Genomic DNA, 6,542 nt, shown 5'->3' with positions numbered 1-6,542 from the left:
CCTAAATTCATTTGATTATATTTCGGGGATTCTTTAAGGGTTAATTGTAGGTACGTGCGGCTGCTGTAGGTGCTCTTTAATGTTGTGCAGCAGCGACTCATTTGTGATCAGACCGTTGACAGGAGCACACAGACCGTTGGTATGTATAAGCTGCTAGTTGTAAAATAGCCTGCTGTCAATGGTTCAATCATGAATAACTTTGTGTGTCACGTTTACCACGTTATCCCGATGTGTTTTAGTTAAAATATAATTTGAGGATTATTAACGTTCAGTCTAATGTGAAATTAACGTAGCGCCCTCAGCTAGTTCTCGGCTAGCTGAGTAGCATTCTCAGTCCAATATTAGCCGAGACATTAGCGTCAATTAAAATGCTTCGTCGGCTGACGGAAATGATAGCGTGGTAAACGTTGACTGTAACTCCATAATCCGTTGCTGTTTGATCCGTTGCATTAACGTGTCATGTTGAATGTCATGGTGTTTGTGTCTTGCCGGCGACATGTGTTAGTGACTAGACACGGACTATTTGATAACATGGCATGCCGGCTAGATACTGCTTTGCGCATGCGCCTAGGGCGCTAAGCTTTCTGGGAAGTGGAGTCTCTGTAGTTATTTGGGGTCTGCTGTGTACAATCTATGGCTGTGTTATGTGTTGGACTACATTACTGGTATATGTACAATGTTGCTTGTGTATATTTAGAGAATATATTACTTACATTTATGTGGGTTTAAAGAGATGTAGAATGATAATTAATAATGGAAGAAATAATTGACAAGCTTAAGGAAATCTATGTTCTGTGTATTGAGAAATGAAGACAGCTCTTAGGAGTTGCAGTTTATTGAACATACATACATGTAACATTTGCTTCTTTGTATCTGATTATTTCAGGTTTATGACCTGTGGTCATTTGGAACTAAAAATAAACAAACCAAAAGACAAACACGAGTCATATCTTCTAGTGTGCTGCCTGCCAAGCTTATTCGGAGGGCTAAACTTTGAAAGATCCGAACAGTGTGTGTGTCTGTCTGTGTGTGTGTGTGTGTGTGTGTGTGTGTGTGTGTGTGTGTGTGTGTGTGTGTGTGCATATGTGTGTGTGTGCGCGCGTGCGCACGCAAGTGTACGTATTCATTGTGTTGTTGTGCAAGTGTGTGTTGGGAAATTTGACTTGTATTGAGATTGTTACCGTTTTTCTTTTGTTTTGCAACAGTTCCATAGTGCTACATTGCATTGTCCAGCAATGTTGGGGTAACTCATTACAAAAGTAACATATTACATGTAATATATTACTATTAGCAGTAACTCAGTAATATAACTTATTACCAATGGGATTTCAGTAATATTATACCAGTTACTTTGTCAAGTAACAAGTTACAAGACAGCTTGCTGCAAGGGAGCTGGACGTGGGGTGCTGAGGGTGCTGCAGCACCCCCTACCTAAAAGTACTTCCAGCGCCAATGATCAGCGGTGAAAACTCTTATCTCCACAAAGTCCACAGCTGGGAAACTGAGTCTGTAGACACTCGCATCTGATCTGAACATAACAAGCATTAGAAACATATAGTGAGGATTAAAACTTCTCTAATCGACAGGTTTTCAGTGAAAAGTTACCTGCTCCTTAAATATAGTTAACTAAAACTAAACATTTGCAAAGAAAGAAAAAACTAACTGAAACAATAAACTACAATAAAATAAAAAATATAGAGAAAATCTTAATCTTTGTCTATTTGGTCAAATGCGTCAACACAACAAGCATGAGGAGGCATTGGGTCATCAATGCCAGCAGCAAACTAATTGCAACATAATTTATTTTCACATTTTTATGTTCATATTGATGCCCGAAACACTGTAGTAAAAATCCCAGAGCATCCCATTAGTGGAAGTATGTTAAAATGAAGTTTTTTCAAAATGGCTGCCATTATTACAATTTTGGCCATATCTTGACTCCAACTAGACCTATAGAATTACAAATTTGGTGTCTATTTCCACATTTTTGGGGGCAAGGAATCCACAGAAATGGTTGTTGAGTCTCTAAGTAGAACAGATTTTTATTTTCTCATGTAAGTATGTAGTCGTAATACAACATGGCATTTCTCACAATGTTAGCTACAACTTCGTATTTGTTAATCATACACATTTTGGGTGATACCCACTACCCTTGAGCATATTGAAGTGATTGCCATTGGAAAAAAAAGTTTGTTGTTTCATATTTCCAATTAAAAATGTGTTCCGGTAATGAATTTATTCCTTCACAGTGTCTCTAAAAGTGTCTGGAGTCCAGAGTAAGAGTTTATTGTTTATTTATGTTTGTTTATTTGCACAAAGAAAATGAATAACAACAGATAGTACACGTATCTTAATAAGCTATTATTAAGCTATACCTATTAGTAAGCTATTAGCTAACTAGTAAGTGCTTATTAAGCTAGCCTACTTTGAATGGTAACAGACAATGACTGTCATTGGTAACAGACGATAAATGGGGGTCAACTTATCCATAACCTTCGGATATGGAGAACACTTAGCCTACCTGTCCACTCGTCTGCATGTTTGAGCTACAACTTGTGCTGTGCCTTGCTGAAATCAAATTGCCTCCAATGCGAGACTGGTGAATGACATGACTATGAAGTTATGGTTTGCGATGGCTGTCTGAGGGAACAAGATGTGCATGAAAACTCACCCTTTTTCACTAACTGTAACATTAGAACATATTAGCCACACTTACATTTTTTATGTTTTGTTTTGTTATGTTACAGTATGTTTGGTAGGGCTTTTCCCTAGCCCCGCCCCTTTCCTGACCACACCCCCTCCCACCTCCCACATACACTCCCCCCGATACACCTGTCCATGCCCCCTACCCACCTCTCGAATCCAGAATCTCTACGACCTTCCTAACCCTATCAACGGACTATTTTCCCTAGCCCCGCCCCCTCCATTGAGCCGACCCAGATCGAATCCGCCCCAAAATGTAATGGGTTCTTCCTTGGCCCAAGCTACACCCTTCCACCAAGTTTCATGAAAATCGGCCCAGTAATTTTGTCGTAATCCTCCTGCTAACAGACAAACGGTCAGACAAACGGCACTGAAAACATCACCTCCTTTGTGGAGACAATGGCAATTTTGACAATGTTCCACTACTGGGATTTTCTGGGATTTTTAGTATGTTTAACACATTGACTGCCAGACGTTTTTTTTTGCTGTAGATAGCTTCTGCCAAGCCGTTTTTTGAGGATTATGGCTCATTTTATAAGAGCCGAGGATTCGTTTCAGCTTGGAGTTTGTGAACATACAATATCTCAAAAGTACTAATAGAATGTGTACTTTCTCTGTCTAAAAGAGTTAGTTTGTAGAGTTAGTAGTTATGTAAGCATTAGCAGTTGAATACAGCATGGTTTTAGCGTGAAAAAGAATATTCAGAGATAAACGGCTTTTTGTGAAATTGGATGGAACTGTCACTTTAACCATTCATTTTTGGCTCTCTCTCTCTCTCTCTCCCTCCCCCTCTCGCTCTCTCTCTCTCTCTCCCTCCCTCTCGCTCTCCCTCCCTCTCTCTCTCTCTCTCTCTCTCTCTCTCTCTCTCTCTCCCTCCCTCTCGAGTTGCTTCAACTCCGCCCTCCGTGGGCGGACAAGCTTGTCACCAGTCAGTGCTTTGCTGCTCTCCTGTGCCTGTCTGCACAGCCGCTGTTTGAGGAAGTCGGGATGGACTCACTCGTTTGGAGTTTTGGTTGAGAGAAGCTTTTGCGATTCTGGTCATATTTATGCTGCGTGTTTCAAAGTGTGTTCGTCCACCTGTAATCTATCACCCGATCATAGTAGATCGGCTGAATCTATTATGTAAATTTGCAATCCCGCATCGCCAGCAATCAGCGCGAAAAGGAGAATGGCTGGGCTGAGAATGGCTTGACAAGTTAAAAAAATGCTTTCCTTCCTCTAGCAAGGAGAGCACTGTTGCCACTTAGTGGGTCGGTGGAATGGGTTGTAAACGTTCGGTGGCTCCAATAATTATATAAGAGATGTAAAAGGCTTAGATGCACAACCCACCGTCAAAAAAAAAAAATCGATGCCAAAAACGTGTAAACACGTTGTTGGCAGGGAACAGCTGGATTCTGAAAACGTGTTCATACGTTGTTGGCAGTGAATGAGTTAATTGGAAGGTTTCAAGAGCTGAATACAACAAAAATAATTTCTGTTGCAATTAGTTTAAAGGGGGACTAACCCCCCAGATATGTATCAGAACAGTGATTTGAAAATACCTATGGAAAAAACCAAGAAATGACATATACTCTTGTCTATACTAGACTCTTTGGCTGTGTTCAAGTCAAGATTTTTTTTCGGAAATCGACGCCATTACAGTTTGCCTACTGCCTCAAAAATAATTTATTTGAGAGGGGCAATATCTTTATAAATATCAACAACTAGCCAACGCTGGTGGTCTGTATGGAAACAGCGTTGCTTAAAATGGTCGAAAGTTATATCAATTTGGTAATTCAGTGGCGAACTAGAAATTTAATTATTTTTTTCCATGTGTGTGTATGTGGGCGTCTGTAACTATCGCTAAGAGCAAAATGAGGCGAGGCTCGTTACCGCAGCACACCGCACAATAGGACAAACCCCCCGCTCTGGGGTAACACAATGCGAGATTTCTCCACGCCATTCCCTCGTCTAACTAGCGATAAACCGCGCAATGAAATCCGTTTTTAATTTGCGTTTTGGGGCTTTTCGTGATTCTTGTTAAAAGTTACAGCACCTCTGATTTTTCCTCTCAGGGCGCAGGCAACGCAGGGCAGAGCTCTTCTCATCCTCAGTCAGCCCATTCAGTCTGTCCAAACACAATACCGATATAATCTCAGTAGGAGGGATGCAGGGAAATATATTATATTAGCCGATGTGTTTAGAGCAGCGTTGTCACGTCGTAGTATAGCGTTATATTTTACATGTGCGCTAAACTGCGACGAGATACTGTTCCCATGCAAATCCCCCCGAGGAGCACACACACACAGCCAGAGAGTGTGCTGCTCCAGTCCCCAGTCGCCAGTCGCTCTGCTCTGCTGACTTAATTTCCTGAAAAGTTGGCGTTGCTTGTACACAGTGACGATATTATAGTAGCCGATGTGTTTAGACCAGCTTTGTCACGTTGTCACGTCGTAGTATAGCGTTATATTTTACACGTGCGCTAAACTGCCATGAGATTTGTTTGCGGAAATGTCAGACAGTGCTCTCTCGGCCAGAGGCAGAGAGAGCACTGTCTGCTGCTGCTGCGCACGCCCCCGGAGCTTGGGGGCTCGTGCATGAGGATAAGGCCTGACTGGAGACAGTGCTTCCAACTCGGACTGATAATATAAACATCATCATTCGAGCTTATCCAGGTAAGATATTAATAAAGTAATGACACATTCAGCGGGAAACTAACTATAATTAAGACATGTGCCAACTTCGACGACGTTTGGTTCAGTATTTTAAGAGCAAACTTCCTGAAAATTTGCTGTTTTGGAGATTTATAAAAGGTTGGGAATGATTTTACAGCAACACAATGCAATGTCCTTCCTTTTATGATTATAGTGGCGTTTATTGATAGTATTGTGTTACATAGGAGTTGGTAGGAAAATAACAGGCGATTGTAATAAATTAACAGGTCAAGTGACATCATGGGAATAGGCTTGGAGTTGTGAGGAGCCGAAAGGGTACAGGGGGGGTAGGGGAGTAACTATCTTGAAATCCCATAGTCTTTGGTTCATGGTGACGTCACGACGTGTCAAATATCCCATTCATTTGAGGAAAAAAAAAGCAGTGTTCCACCCTTAGAGGGCGCTTATGCCAGGTATGCTGCTGAAAAATGATACAAATGGTAAAATGGCAACAGTTTGGTGTCAAATGTGGAAATTCTGACCAGAATTCTTCACACATCACCCCCAAAGTCATATATATTGGTTAAAAGCCGAAAAAAAGTGTTTTGGGGGTTAGTTACACTTTAAGGTTGGGTCATTTTTTCTCACAGATTCCCTAGACTACAGTGTCTGTCTGTATCTCTGTCCTTCGCGTATCTCGAGAACCATTGGTCGGATCGACTTCAAACTTGGGGAGACCTGATGGAGTGCAGTGCCCTGCTATAGCGGCACCTACTGGAAACACAAAAAGTGGTTTATGTTGAGAACCGTTTGTCCGATCGACTTCAAACTCGGGGAGTGTGCTTAGGGACTCAACGGAGTGCAGGGAGCTGAATTACGTGCAATTCTGCATAGCGCCATCTACTGGCAACACAAAAAGTGGTTTATTTCGATAGCCATTCATCTGATCAACTTCAAACTTGGGAGTGCACTGCTGGGAACCCGAGATAGAACAGTGCCGAATTTTGTGTAATTCGTGGCTGATTTCCCACCCCTCTGCTCAGTTAATAGTAGACACCAGCTGATCCAATTTAAAGTTGCTCACCGTCTTCACTACTCCAAGCATAAATTGCTCAAGATCTTCCCTTCTGTCTCATCACTGTGACAGATGTCAGGTGTCAGAGGGCATGCTATCTCATGCCTTCTGGTTTTGCCCTTCACTAATGG

Source organism: Poromitra crassiceps (genome assembly GCF_964638095.1).
Source record: "Poromitra crassiceps genome assembly, chromosome: 10".
Taxonomy (NCBI): domain Eukaryota; kingdom Metazoa; phylum Chordata; class Actinopteri; order Beryciformes; family Melamphaidae; genus Poromitra; species Poromitra crassiceps.
The sequence above is the reverse complement of the archived record's forward strand: the minus strand, read 5'-3'. Positions refer to the sequence as shown.